Source organism: Salvelinus alpinus, chromosome 3 (assembly GCF_045679555.1).
Source record: "Salvelinus alpinus chromosome 3, SLU_Salpinus.1, whole genome shotgun sequence".
Lineage (NCBI taxonomy): Eukaryota > Metazoa > Chordata > Actinopteri > Salmoniformes > Salmonidae > Salvelinus > Salvelinus alpinus.
The window spans coordinates 25,078,598-25,093,042 of record NC_092088.1 but is presented as its reverse complement, the minus strand read 5'-3'; the positions used below and the strand labels follow the sequence as shown (position 1 = coordinate 25,093,042).

Sequence of the window (14,445 nt, the reverse complement as noted above, 5' to 3'; positions counted from 1 at the left end):
AAGACTATGATCAATGGGACATGTCTGAGGGGAAAGGCTAAAGTGGGTGAGCAGGCGGGAGTACATCATTGGAGGCACTCCATCATCAAAGCCTGGCAGCCAGACCAGGCAGCCAGGTCAGGCCCACAGGAGGAGACCGCTGATGGAATTAGCAACTCATTAGCATCGCCGTCCAGCTTCCGTCAGCGCCGCGCCCGTCGGAGAGAGGGAGAGGTGAGAGATGGAGGGACAGAGAGAGAGAGAGGGAGGGGGGCTGCAGTGACTATTACAGAGACGGACAGTGAGAGAGAGGGAGCATGGTTGGAAAGGCAGAGAGGTACAAAGTGGGGTGAAAAGTGTCTGAGAGTGATAGAGCAAAACAAATAACCAAAAGAGGCAGAGAGAAGGAGGAAGGGAGAGAGGGGGGAGAGAGAGAGATGGAAAGAGAACGAGTGACAGTGATAAGGCAGAGATGTCTAAAAGGGAGAGCGAGTGAGGACAGAGATGGAGAGAAGGAAAGCGAGGGAGAGGGGGAAGTGACAGAGATGGAAAGAGGGAGTAGAGGGAGGGAGATTAAAAAAAAGGAGGGAGAGACAGGGGGAGACAGATTAAGGTGGAGGACGACATCGTTGGTCTGTGGCGGCCTGTGGATGACTAAATATGGTGTGGTCCACACACAGCTCTGCTCGGCCTGCTGGGAGATTCTTCCAGCGGTCTGGTGCTGTCAAGCACGTCTGGCAGATGAGACGCATAGGTTAAACAGAGGAGGAACAGTGCCATTGCCGCTCTAATTCCACCTCAACAGTTCCCCCTGAAAAGAACACTCACTAACTAGCTAGGCTCTATCACAACCGGCCGTGATTGGGAGTCCCATAGGGCGGCGCACAATTGGCCCAGCTTCATCCGGGTTTGGCTGTGGTAGGCCGTCATTGTAAATAAGAATTTGTTCTTAACTGACTTGCCTAGTTAAATAAAGGTTAAATAAAAATAAATAAATAAACAAACCTAGCAACTCTGTGTTAGCTTTTCAAAACATAAGCTAACAGTAAAAGCATACACTACAGCTAACAACTCAAGCTAACCGCTACATAGCCACTCTAGTCTAGCTTTGAACAAGACTGTGTCCTTGGTATGGAAACATCACTGACCGACATTGTTCAACTTGCTTGTTCTGTGTAGAATTTTGACAAGTGTGTGTGCCAATTCCGCAAACTTCTCAGCCGAGACGTCAGCGGAGAGACATAGGCTGACTTCCCCGAAACACTCGGGTAAGTTTGAGCTTCAGCAAGAAATGATCTGCTGCTCTCAGCATTGACAGAGTTTTTCACAAGCCACAAGTTCTTCTCGACAGGGGCAGACACTGTATCTAATTAAATGTGGTTGAAGTAGCAACAGCAGTGTGAATGTCTGTGAGGAGTAGGGAATACCATTTACATTTACATTTACATTTAAGTCATTTAGCAGACGCTCTTATCCAGAGCGACTTACAAATTGGTGCATTCACCTTATGATATCCAGTGGAACAACCACTTTACAATAGTGCATCTAACTCTTTTAAGGGGGGGGGGGTTAGAAGGATTACTTTATCCTATCCTAGGTATTCCTTAAAGAGGTGGGGTTTCAGGTGTCTCCGGAAGGTGGTGATTGACTCCGCTGACCTGGCGTCGTGAGGGAGTTTGTTCCACCATTGGGGTGCCAGAGCAGCGAACAGTTTTGACTGGGCTGAGCGGGAACTGTACTTCCTCAGAGGTAGGGAGGCGAGCAGGCCAGAGGTGGATGAACGCAGTGCCCTTGTTTGGGTGTAGGGCCTGATCAGAGCCTGAAGGTACGGAGGTGCCGTTCCCCTCACAGCTCCGTAAGCAAGCACCATGGTCTTGTAGCGGATGCGAGCTTCAACTGGAAGCCAGTGGAGAGAGCGGAGGAGCGGGGTGACGTGAGAGAACTTGGGAAAGTTGAACACCAGACGGGCTGCGGCGTTCTGGATGAGTTGTAGGGGTTTAATGGCACAGGCAGGGAGCCCAGCCAACAGCGAGTTGCAGTAATCCAGACGGGAGATGACAAGTGCCTGGATTAGGACCTGCGCCGCTTCCTGCGTGAGGCAGGGTCGTACTCTGCGAATGTTGTAGAGCATGAACCTACAGGAACGGGTCACCGCCTTGATGTTAGTTGAGAACGACAGGGTGTTGTCCAGGATCACGCCAAGGTTCTTAGCACTCTGGGAGGAGGACACAATGGAGTTGTCAACCGTGATGGCGAGATCATGGAACGGGCAGTCCTTCCCCGGGAGGAAGAGCAGCTCCGTCTTGCCGAGGTTCAGCTTGAGGTGGTGATCCGTCATCCACACTGATATGTCTGCCAGACATGCAGAGATACCACACAGAAACACTTTGCTATTTGGCTCTAACTACGACTAACTACCAAAAAGAGGCTACTTCTTACAAGTGGAGCGCGCCGCATGTCATGTGCTAGGCCTACAGATTCAATTGAAATCTAATCGCCTAAACACACAAACCGGCTTTTTAAAAAATGACTGTATTTCCACCCACTTGGCTAAAGTGCCTAGTCATTCAGGAAGGACTGAAATGGCCAGTGCTTGCAATCTAACACTGCACGTGACAAGATGCTTTACTGCTTCTGAGTCCCGAGAGGTTAACCAATTTATTTCCCCAGGTTGATATATGGCTTTATGTGCATGGAACACATGACAAGTTATCAGCCGCTTGCTGATTCTGGTTATGCAAGGTCCTGCAATGTCACAAGGAATATCAGGGTGTTTATGTGATTGGAACTGATCCAATAGGTTTTGCCTAAGAGGTTCAATCAACAATGGGGGGGGCGATAGGAGAGAGAGGAATAGGGTGGTCCTGGCTGCGAAATTCCGGGGAGCGTTTTTTCAGCTTTCCCGTCACCAGGAGATCATCCCATGTTGAGTTGTGTCTCTTTCAAGCGCGGCTCCTCTGTCAGAGTTCACGGATTAGGAAAACAGGAGGTGCTGAGAGGCTTTATTTGGCTTGGGCGTGGGGGACCGGGGGGGAGGGAGAACTAGAGGGGTGCAGTGGGAGAGGGACAGCTGATCCACCTCGTAGCCCAGTCAGGGACTCCCATGCTGGGGCAGTGTGCTGGGGAGGTGGCCCTCTCACCACGATGCTGAATGGATCTCCTTGGGGCTCCTCCACTCAGATGACCCTGGGAGGAGTCTAGGCCCGGTGCCCCAATGGCTGTGTCCCTGGGCCCAGTGTACAGTAATCCCTGATTGGCCTGTTAGCAGCTGTGGCAACTGTGGAGGACTTTTTAAATGTGAACAAGAGGGCACTACTGTACACTGTCTATCAGAGTCCAGTCATAATTATGGGAGATGCAGCGTATGCATTTAAATGGGTGGGGTTGATTGACTGAGCAAATCCCCTACACACACACACACACACCACACACACACGCACAGGGTAAATACACGTGATTGACAGTCCACAGGCAATAGGGTATTAGTGGCACAAACCAAATCCGATGAGGGAACAAGTGAACAAGAGAGCAGGAGAGGAACAGGGGCAAGAGGGGGTCAACTTTCACAGCTGAGGGTGTCATTAGCAGGGGGGGTCACTGACAAATTTTGAAAAGTCTCACGCCTGCTCTGAAGCAGAAGAGAAAGAGAGAGAGAGAGAAAACGAACAAATTTGAAAATGTATGCACTAACTACTGTAAGTCGCTCTGGATAAGAGCATCTGCTAAATGACAAAACTGTAAAGGGAGGGAACCTCCCCCATAGAGTCCAGCGCTGGGGGACTATCTCAGACACAAAGAGACACACAGTGTGCCACAGAAGGTGGCTTTCAGGGGCAGAGAGCAGTTTCTCTCTTTCGCTCTCCATTCTAAGAGAGCGAGAACGCCCAGGAGAGGAATGCAGCCGCTGCGGCCCAGCCTACTCTCCAGTAGTTATTAAAACAGAACCTGATCCAGAACTACGAAGAGTAGAGGAGACAGGTCAGGCTACTTCGCATAGATCCAGACAGGAAGCTGTACTAAGCTTGGGGTTCTCTGTGTTACACTCCACTACAAAGGGAGGCAAAAAATGCTGATATCACAAGTTAGGGGTATTTTCTGTTCATTCTGTGAATCTGGTGTTTTTCGTCTGTGAGTAAGAGTCTGTGGTGTGGAAAGGGAGGGATGTGAGACTGCGAACATGGCGCAAGGTCGATTCATGGGTGAAACAGTGTCAGAAAAAGGTTAATTTGTTCACATCAAGACGGACAGACAGGCAAAGTACTGTACTAACACTTGCTTAGGGACAACGAACTCCAACAAACACACTAGCAAACATCAGGTAAATAGAAACAACATACACAAACACCCAGCCAAACGAGTGGAAGCCATAAGATGCCCAGATGCAAAGATCTAGGATCCGCATTCCCTTTCCAATCCTAACCTTCACCATTAGGGGGAACAAGGCATCACTGACCTTAAATCAACCTGACGTGGGGATGCGGTTGACCCTGGATGCTGATCTACCTAATTTACTCTGAAGTCATGTGCGGGAGCCTATAGAGTGGCCTAACTGACTCCGTGATGTCGTGGTTCAGTACCATGGAGAGATCCCAAGAGGAAGTTTTAGGCCTCGAGTCTCTGACCTCATACATGACTCACTGCTCCGGGTATAAGTACATTATCACTGATCTAGGATCAGTTTACAGCCACCCAATCATAACCCATACCATAAAGGGGGGGGGGGGGGTTAGACTTAGAGGACACAAACCTGACCTTTCATCCTGCTCCTAACAGACTCACACACACTAGGTTTAAAGTGGCTTCCTCCTTTGAGCTTATTGAGATTGGAGAAGAGATAGTGTGTGTGTGGGAGGGGGGGGGGGGGTCGGAGAACAAGAAAATGATAGAACAACTGTAACCAGAGAGAGAGAGAGAGAGAAACCGAGAGACCGAGAAAGAGAGAGCGATACAATTTAATACTGCCTTTCCAAACTATAAATTGTTGCCATCCTAAAATAGGCCTACAAATCCCCCCACCCCCACCCCATCTTGGTTTGAGGACATGGAGATTTTAACTGTGGAGTCTGGGAAAGAATAAGGGCTTGAGCTCATCCCTGAGTTTCATAGAACACATACCTTTCATATGAAACATGTTTTATACGGGAATCAGGGAGAAATATACCTTGGCTAATGAGGAGATAGAGGCTTGTTCATTTCATAATGTGCTGGCGGTTTGGCCTTCGCCAAAAGCATTTATAGCCTGTGTCAAGCTGTGATCCGCTTTTAAAAAAAGAAATATATTTCCCCCTACATGTGTTCTCAAGATGGGACGGATGACACCCACTGCTGTGTGAGACGTCAGAGAGAAGACAGGAGACTTCCCGCCGGATCTTCTAAATGAAGATCTCACAATATGGAGACATCAGTGACAACTCCATGTGTAAGGCCTATTCCAACATACTGGGTCCGGATGAAAGGCTTTAAGTGAGGATTGAGGAACCACCTTAGATGTCTTTCATACATGGCTTTTCATTGACGCTACGAGGAGTTTTCGATTTCCCATGTGGGGGGGGGCGTAACCATGGTTCTGTCAGACGTGGTGGTCAGAAGTGCCAGGTGAGCTGTTCCTGGATCAGAGGGAGTGGGAAGTGGTTTGTAGAGGGGGGGTTGAGGTGTGTGCTTCAAAGCCCTTTGATGGTTGGCTCTGCGGTAGGCAGGCTTGCGGTTTCTCCCCGAGCGCTCCAACAGGAAAAAAGCTTTTTCCATTGTACAAGAGACTTCCCCACAGCCAGAGCTAGCTGGGCCACTTTGTACTGACGGGGGATGCCACAAATAATTTTATTAAGTGTTCAAAATGCTCTTAGCGCTCACATACATACGCACACACACACCACACACATACACACTCACACACAAACACTCTCATTCACACATAGGCACGGACATGCACACCACACACACTCAGACAAACACATGCGGTCTCATTCACACACACGGAGACCCATACATTATCAGGGGTGCCAGGGTTTTTGAAGGCAGGGGCTGAATCATCAGACAACCCACCCTTCCCCTTATCCCTCGCTCTCCACCTCTCTCCTTCTACTCCTCCCATTCTCTCCCTCCCTTTCCACACAGAGCTCGATGGTGATGTCCATTTTCCAGGCTGGAGCAGGGTAATGGTACACTGCACAGCGGTGAGTTATGGCCGGGAGGGGAGGGAAAAGAGAGAGAGAGAGGGAGAGAGGCCCTCCCGGTCCACCGAGCTGGTCTGCTCCTTCATGTTGCCATGGCAGCCCCCCGGGGGCCAGAGGAAAAGAGAAGATAGCCAGGCTCTGTTTATGACAGTCACCTGCTATTTTACTGGCCCTGTTTCCCTGTGTCCCCCTAACCCCCTGTGCCCACATGCTGACTGGCTGTCATTGAGATGAGTTGGAGCTGGGGCTATGGGGCGAACACATGTGGTTGTCATACCTTTGGGAAGGCCAGACATGCGGTGCCTGTCGACAGCGAGTGAGTCGACAACAACTCACCCCAGACCAAAGGAAGTATTGGATTCCTTCAGATAGAACTAAAACACCTGCATGCGTACACTAATGGCATTTTCTTTATTGATAATTGAGATAAAACAAGAGTTCAACCTTAAAATGGTTTAGATAGCAGGGTGGTCAAAACAACCTGAGCACAAACGCACACGCACAGACCTCACACACCCTTCTGCATCTGGAGGAAATGTGTGCTGCTGACACATGCGGACTTGGCAGGGAGTTGGGAGTGGTGGGATGGAGCTTCGGAATCTCGGCCCGGGATCATCCCACGGGAAGGGGCGCGCGAGGCGTCACACTGACGAATGACGAGCAGCAGTTAAACAGGGGAGTCCGGCTTGCACCGACACCAACACACACTTATAAAAGACAGAAGAGACAGTGTTTTGTCTTCCCTCCCACCTCCAATGTAAAAAGGTGAAAGGGAGATGTGGTGTGGTTGGGTGCTAAGGATGGTCACTCATCACACTGCCACCATCTATCTATCTATCTATCTATCTATCTATCTATCTATCTATCTATCTATCTATCTATCTATCTATCTATCTATCTATCTATCTATCTATCTATCTATCCCCACACTCCATCTCCCTAGTAAAGAGTTACATTTCTGTGTGCAGAGTGCCAACAGTTAGAACTGAGGAAGAGCAGAGGTAGGCCCATTCTGATTCCTTGTGAGAAGCCACTTTTGAAGGCCTATGCAAAACCATTAGACACAGCATAAAAATAATGCAGTAGATTTGGGGGAAAGAGAACTACATGGGCATTCCCCTTTTGGTGCTAAAGCCAAAGATGATGAATAGGTTCAGATATGAATCAGATGAATCTGCGATAGTCGGGCTCACTGGCTGTTCTTCCATAAAGGGTCAAAGTTGAGTCAAATGTGTGGACTTAGCTTAACACTCCAATCAGCTTGTTTCGTTTGTTAAGGATGACAAATGTTGATCTCTGCAAACCAACAGCTGTCTCAGGCCCACCGAAAGAAGAAAAAACAAGCGGGGGGAAAAGAACCAGCAGCATTCTTTCCCCCCTTCAAGCTGTTCAAACCAGAGAAGAAAAATATATTGGATGTGTTGACTTTACTCGTTCAGGTGGACGGAGCCAAGAGTCCCAAGGAATCCTGCCTTGAAAAGCACAGAGAAAATGATCTGCTTACGTTACAACAACACACACACACACACACACACACACACACACACACACACACACACACACACACACACACACACACACACACACACACACACACACACACACACACACACACACACTCACACTCACACTCACACTCACACACCACCAGAAGGAGTTTAGAAACCTGCTGGAGTGAGTTCCTGTGGATTAGCTTACACACCCGTGTGCCTGAGCCCTGGTGACTCCTGGCTCAACCTTTGACTGTGTGTTATTGATGGATCATAACATGATGCAATTAAATGACTATGATTAATTCGCAAAAACAAGCACAGACATTCCTATATGAACAACCGTGCAGTTGTTGCATTTGACCAGACAATCCTGCTCATAAGGTTTGCCACATTCCACAGTTAAAACCATATCAACGTTTTCTTTATCTGAGTGAACAACTTAAGGGTGTATCAACAACACCATCTTTCTGGATGGCTTCCAGCAATTTGCCAGGAGAATGAGGATAAGTGGGTCAAGTGGCTGACACCCTTTAATCTCTAATAGGGGCATACCTTAGCTCAATCGACGCATTTAAGATAAGGAATCTATTGCAGTTGTGGTGTAACTCTTTCTCCCTGCAGCTTGTCTGCTTTTTACTGCTAGTCTGTAATATGTAGCCTATAGGCTATAGGATGTGAGTGTTGAGAAAAAGACGGGCCTCCTAATTATAATTGCGAGGTGAATAGTTTCATAGGACTCATGCTCAGTGCCATATCAGCCAAATCAGGCTTGCCAAGACAAGAAAACTTGCCAATCATTTTCGTCAAGAATTTTTTTTCCAACTGGGATTCATATAATATAATCACATAGAAAATATTTAGTTCTGACTTGTATCTCTCAACAATGTTATCCTTCAATTCATTTCATTGCTGGTGGGGTTTAAACTTGTTGGTATCAGCAATGGTTAAGCGGAATCCTTGGGATGTCCCTACCCTAAACCCTAACCCTAACCTTAATTTACCCTTACCCTAACTTTAACCATAATCCGTACCTAACCGTAACAATTTCAAATGTCATCTACAATGGGGTATGGACGTCCCAAGGATCCCAAGTAGCATGTTCCTATAAGCATCAAGACAGAAAAATATAACTTCCTAATCTTCCATTCTCGTGTTTTTCTATACGAATGCGGTGGCGTCAAAGTAAAGGGAAAATATTAGAATTGACAAAAGCATTGGGAGACTTGGCATACGGTGTAGGCTACATTCGAATGCGGGATACGAGGAGTGCTGCTTGGTTTGGCATCTCTATTTAGCCTAGATTGGACTGATATTAAAACACATGGACTCTACCTACTTCTTGCAACCTAAATTAAATTCTCCGTTTAGGCTGTTTTTCTCGTTCTTTCCCTCGACCCACGGGGCAGCTGTAAACTAAGGAGAGTTCACACCGCGCGCTAGATCTCGCTCACCGCGCTCTTTGATCGCCCACCTGTCCGCCTTGCCTCTCCATTTCAGTGCGCCCAGAGGTTTCCTACAAAAACGACTAACCGTAATATCACTACACTATACTTGTATTACCATAAACAATACTAATAAGTATTCATCTGAACAAATTATAGGGTGGATATTGACCCATCATTTCAAGCGTGACATAACGTCTACCTTAACTTTTTTCCTACAAAACAATAACTACAAACCGTATTGCAATAATTAAATAATGTGAATTGAATTCATAAGGAGCAAACCGTTATTAAAGATATTAATTAGACAACTGCGTAATTAACAGTGCTTTACGCATAGTGGATCAGCCTTATAATATATAAGAAGAAATAAAAAAAATCCCACAGTGAAATACATTTAATAAAACTTCATGAATGTGAGCTAAATAATGGAGCATATGAAGACAGACAAACATAGGCTACTGGAAATGACTGAAATTGACTTCGTAAACTCACGTGTTAAATGCGTAAAATGGACATCAAACTTACCCAAGAGCGGTGTATTGGCGATTCTTAAAACGACAACACAGTCCAACGTTTCAGGTCCAAAACAATCAAAAATAAATGTGCATCTGTCAGAAGAAAATCTTCTTCCCAAATGCAATGGACAAGTCCCGTCTGCTCAGTCTCGAGCGTTTTGAGGACGGTACATTATACAAAGCTGTTCAGAAACAGAGGCACGTTCAGTATTCTCCAAAAGCGACAGATATCATGAGCAAGGCAAGGGGGCCACAGTACAGAGGTGAGACACTGCACTCGCCCGCTCCGTTGAGACCAAGTGAAAAGAGACCAATACATCCATAGGTTGAAAAGCAAGCGAGGGATAGGCTACTCCCCATTAAAATCAATTCCAGATTTTCTTAACCTTGCGCGCAAGAGCGTCTTGGATCACAGTCGCGACCGCAGAGAGAGAGAGAGAGAGAGAGAGTCATATTTGAATTAATAAGGCAATGTGCATCTTTGACTCACAATAATGTGGAGTAAATAACTTAAGTATAAAAAATACACTAACCATATCAACCTTTGTAAGTGTTGTCAAACGAAGAGCTAGCTATAACTAAACAAACCAACGCGTATCATTTTACAACCATTATAGGTCTATACCTCAGTTGCTATAATGCTTGTGTTACTGTGAGCGTGCTAAAATGAATGCCCGATGCTTGGTGTTTTCGCTGGCAACCATATGGCGGTCGTAATGAGAACACAAAACATTGAACTTGTTGAAACTCAGTTGAGGGGGCTCGAGGGCTCGCAGAAACTAGAGGCAGATGCGATTGTTATAACGTATTAATTATAATAATAGCCAGAACCAGCTTGGTCATATTAGTGGACGCCAACGCTCCAAAACAGCCACATATAGGACATGCGTATTATGACAGACAAGGGGGCACCTAATTAAATAAACGGGTATTATATTTTGCTTGCAGCGCCGGTCTTTGGTTGAGGATCCAAGAACAGGCCTATTGTGAGGACGTTTAGAGATTGGAGGCATTTTCTGCAGGTCTATGCGTTCTCATTTTCAGAGAGGTCCCTTCAGGCCCACAGTGTCCCTCATGCGCCACTATGGCGAGGGGTAAGTATAACAGCATTGCATCAATAAAGACCCCCCTCATTCATAATTCCTCGTGGTTCATTTGTTAATAGGCCATAGATTATGTGGCATATGCTTTGTCAGCGTGAGTAGGCTAAACGTTCATAATGTCACTGTGCGTTTGTGCATAAAAACAGAGTTGGTAAACGGAGAATATTTGCGCCATTAATTTAACAACTCTCGACGGGACTATCATGTTTGGTTTATATTCTAAACCTTTCATTTACAGTGCACGCATATTCGGTCCGGTGTGTTATTGCAGGTGTAGCAATGAATAATTACACACACCGTTATTTCGTGCCCCTGCACCCCATGCGGTTCTTTCAAATCCTTAGTGCCTCCTGACTCCATTGTAAGCTGATCAACATTCTTAGTGTATTTACTGCACCATCCACTGGGGGTAACAGTACCAGGCTATACAACAACTGATTCATTTGTTCTTTTAGAATTTTTTGAACCAAAACAATGGATCTTTTAATATTCTCTAATATGGTTCTTAGCCCTGAAAAATCTTACATTATAAAGTTTGAGCATGATTTAAAGCGCAGTGTGTGTGTGTGTGTGTGTGTGTGTGTGTGTGTGTGTGTGTGTGTGTGTGTGTGTGTGTGTGTGTGTGTATGTGTGTGCTCACATCTGTCTGTTTGTCTTAGGTCTACTCTTGGACAGCTTCTCACACGATAAAGGAGATAGGCAACAGAAAATACTGACATTTAAAGTAGAGTACAGAGAGAATTATTTTCACACTGTTGACCTGAATGACAGAAAGAAATAGTCAACAGATAATAATGGAATAGTGTGCAGTGGACAGGTTTAGGGGGGTGGAGGAGAAGTAAATAACAAATACAGAGGGCAGCAAAAGTGTCTCTTCGTTCCTATTTTTCCAGGCTCTGTGCCTGAGTTTATCCCAGTCTCATCTTCCTCTCCTCCCCTACTTTCCTGAGTCCTATCTCCTCTTCTCGGTGTGAGAGGCTAATACACTCTATATACAAAACTATGTGGACTCCCCTTCAAATTTGTGGATTTGGCTATTTCAGCCACCCCCATTGCTGACATGTGTATAAAATCGAGCACACAGCCATGCAATCTCCATAGACAAACATTGGCAGAAGAATGGCCTTACTGAAGACCTCTGTGACTTTCAACGTGGCACCGTCATAGAATGCCACCTTTCCAACAAGTCAGTTGGTCAAATTTCTGCCCTGCTAGAGCTGCCCCGGTCAACTGTAAGTGCTGTTATTGTGAAGTAGAAACATCTAGGAGCAACAACGGCTCAGCCGCGAAGTGGTAGGCCACACAAGCTCACAGAAAGGGACCGCCAAGTGCTGAAGCGCATAAAAAATGGTCTGCCCTAGGTTGCAACACTCACTACCGAGTTCCAAACTGCCTCTGGAAGCAACGTCAGCACAAGAATTGTTCGTCAGGAGCTTCATGAAATGGGTTTCCATGGCCGAGCAGCCGCACACAAGCCTAAGATCACCATGCGCAATGCCAAGCGTCGGCTGGAGTGGAGTAAAGCTCGCTGCCATTGGACTCTGGAGCAGTGGAAACGCGTTCTCTGGAGCGATGAATCACGCTTCACCATCTGGCAGTCCGACGGACGAATCTGGGTTTGGCGGATGCCAGGAGAATGCTATCTCCCCGAATGCAAAGTGCCAACTGTAAAGTTTGATGGATGAGGAATAATGGTATGGGCCTGTTTTTCATGGTTTGGGCTAGGCCCCTTAGTTCCAGTCAAGGGAAATCTTAACGCTACAGCATACAATGACATTCTACACAATTTTGTGCTTCCAACTTTGAGGCCTTGAGGCCTTTTCCTGTTTCAGCATTACAGTGCTCCCGTGCACAAAGCGAGGTCCATACAGAAATGGTTTGTCGACATGGTGTGGAAGAACTTGACTGGCCTGGGTTGAAATCGAACGCTAACTTCGAGACAGGCCTAATCGCCCAACATAAGTGCCTGACCTCACTAATGCTCTTGTGACTGAATGGAAGCATGTCCCTCAACATCTAGTGGAAAGCCTTGCCAGAGGAGGCTGTTATAGGAGCAAAGGAGAGACCAACTCCATATTATTGCCTATGATTTTTGGAATGAGATGTTCGACGAGCAGGTGTCCACATACTTTTGGTCATGTAGTGTTGTTAACAATAGGTGAACACATTAATAAACTCCCCTCTATTGTCTTATAACCAATTGCCATATAACCTGAAAGTATTTAAAATTGTATTTTTCTTTCCTCCCTTGTCTTCAACCTTTTCTCATTCCTCTTCCTCTCCAGTATTGCTATTCATCTCCTCTGTTCAGTCCTCCCTCTCCCTTCTTCTCCTTTTACTTTCCTTGCTTCCCTCTACCCTTCCTTCACATTATCCTCTCTTCTATGGCGTCTCTCCCCTCAACCTTTTTGGCAGTTATATAATCGGAATATTTTCCCTATCATCAACATGGAACACGGTTAATACAGTTATGAATACATTTTCAACTTAAAGCTGTATATTTGTTATATAGGACCCTTCATCTCTACGTGTTATAAATCCTTTGTTTTAAATACACACATCTGCAAAACCTTGATCAATAAATAGGCCCTTCTACTTTTTCCACTCACTAAGTTGACTTCATCTCTGTCATAATAATATTATACATTGCTGCGTATGTGTGAAGGAATAGGTTGCTTAGAAAGATTTACAATCTTATTGGATGGTGTTATTGTCAAAATGATGTCGTTTTAAATCTGCTTAGTTTGTTAATGATATCAGTAGAGGGCAGTAATCATTTGAAAGCATTTAACCCTGACCCATCAATCTGTAAACCTCAATCATTACCTTATGATGGAACAGCAATTGGATTACATGGGTGATCATGCCAATGTTTTTTTTAAACCAAGCAGTCATACATTGAATATGAAATTGGCTACTAAACAGTGCTCCATGGTGTAGTTTAGCCTACATGCATATAGTTTAGCCTGGTCTCCATGCAGTAACCATTTAACAAGCAGTAACATTTGAATACTGTAAAATAGGCCTATGAACCAATGCATGCACACAGCATGAAACAAGCACCACTCAAACATCTCCATCCCACTGTAACTGTCCCATTTGTCCTGGACAAAGGAACTAAACTAGGCAGGCACTAATCTAGGTAGATTATCACTCTAATTACAAGTGGTGACAGATTAGGCTACATCAAAGGAAGAATGAAAGCAAGAGTAAGAACAGGCAACACACTCACTTGCTGTCACAGTGAATCCAAGCGGGGAGCGCTCTGCAGTCCTTTGTGTTGCTGCACTTGGATTACTGATTTTGTCTCAAAAACAAGCTCCAGGGATTTTTCCAAAGCTCCGTTCTACAGCGTTGGGTTCCCTGCGGCGGACACCTTTAAGAAAATGTCAGGCTCCGGCTTTTGCCTAGCTTCATTTTTGGCATCTCCGCGGCTGAGCGCAAGAGCCGATGGTACCTTCCTCTGAGGGAATTTCCACACCTACATGTACGTGGGTAGAGTGCGCCCTCTTCTGCCCGCCGTCGCACATGCAACTGTAGGCCATTCAAAACGCAACCGCTAATAGTCCCCTAAATGCAACTAAACTCGAAAGCAAACTCAAAAGTAAACAAAATAAGCTACCAACAACGCAAAATACACAGACAAATTGGAGACCTTATACCCACCTAACTCACTCTTGACAATAAATACTGAAAGAATAGCCAAATTTGTCCTGCATCTTGTCTAATTAGTGAAT

General features: G+C 45.9%; 1 protein-coding gene across 4 annotated transcripts in view; it reads right to left on the bottom strand.

Annotated features, from left to right (window-relative positions):
• The window catches only part of ntn2 (netrin 2), a 58,870-nt gene extending 44,675 nt beyond the window's left edge, over nt 1-14,195 (bottom strand). For 2 of the 4 annotated variants that reach the window (XM_071392266.1, XM_071392269.1), the window contains exon 1: nt 9,616-10,231. The gene's annotated coding sequence lies outside the window, so the exon portion shown is untranslated. Of the gene's footprint in view, nt 1-9,615; nt 10,233-13,940 lie in introns of those variants that run through there. The other 2 variants (XM_071392267.1, XM_071392270.1) reach the window with 2 other exon arrangements.
• Nucleotides 14,196-14,445: the final 250 nt, after the last annotated feature.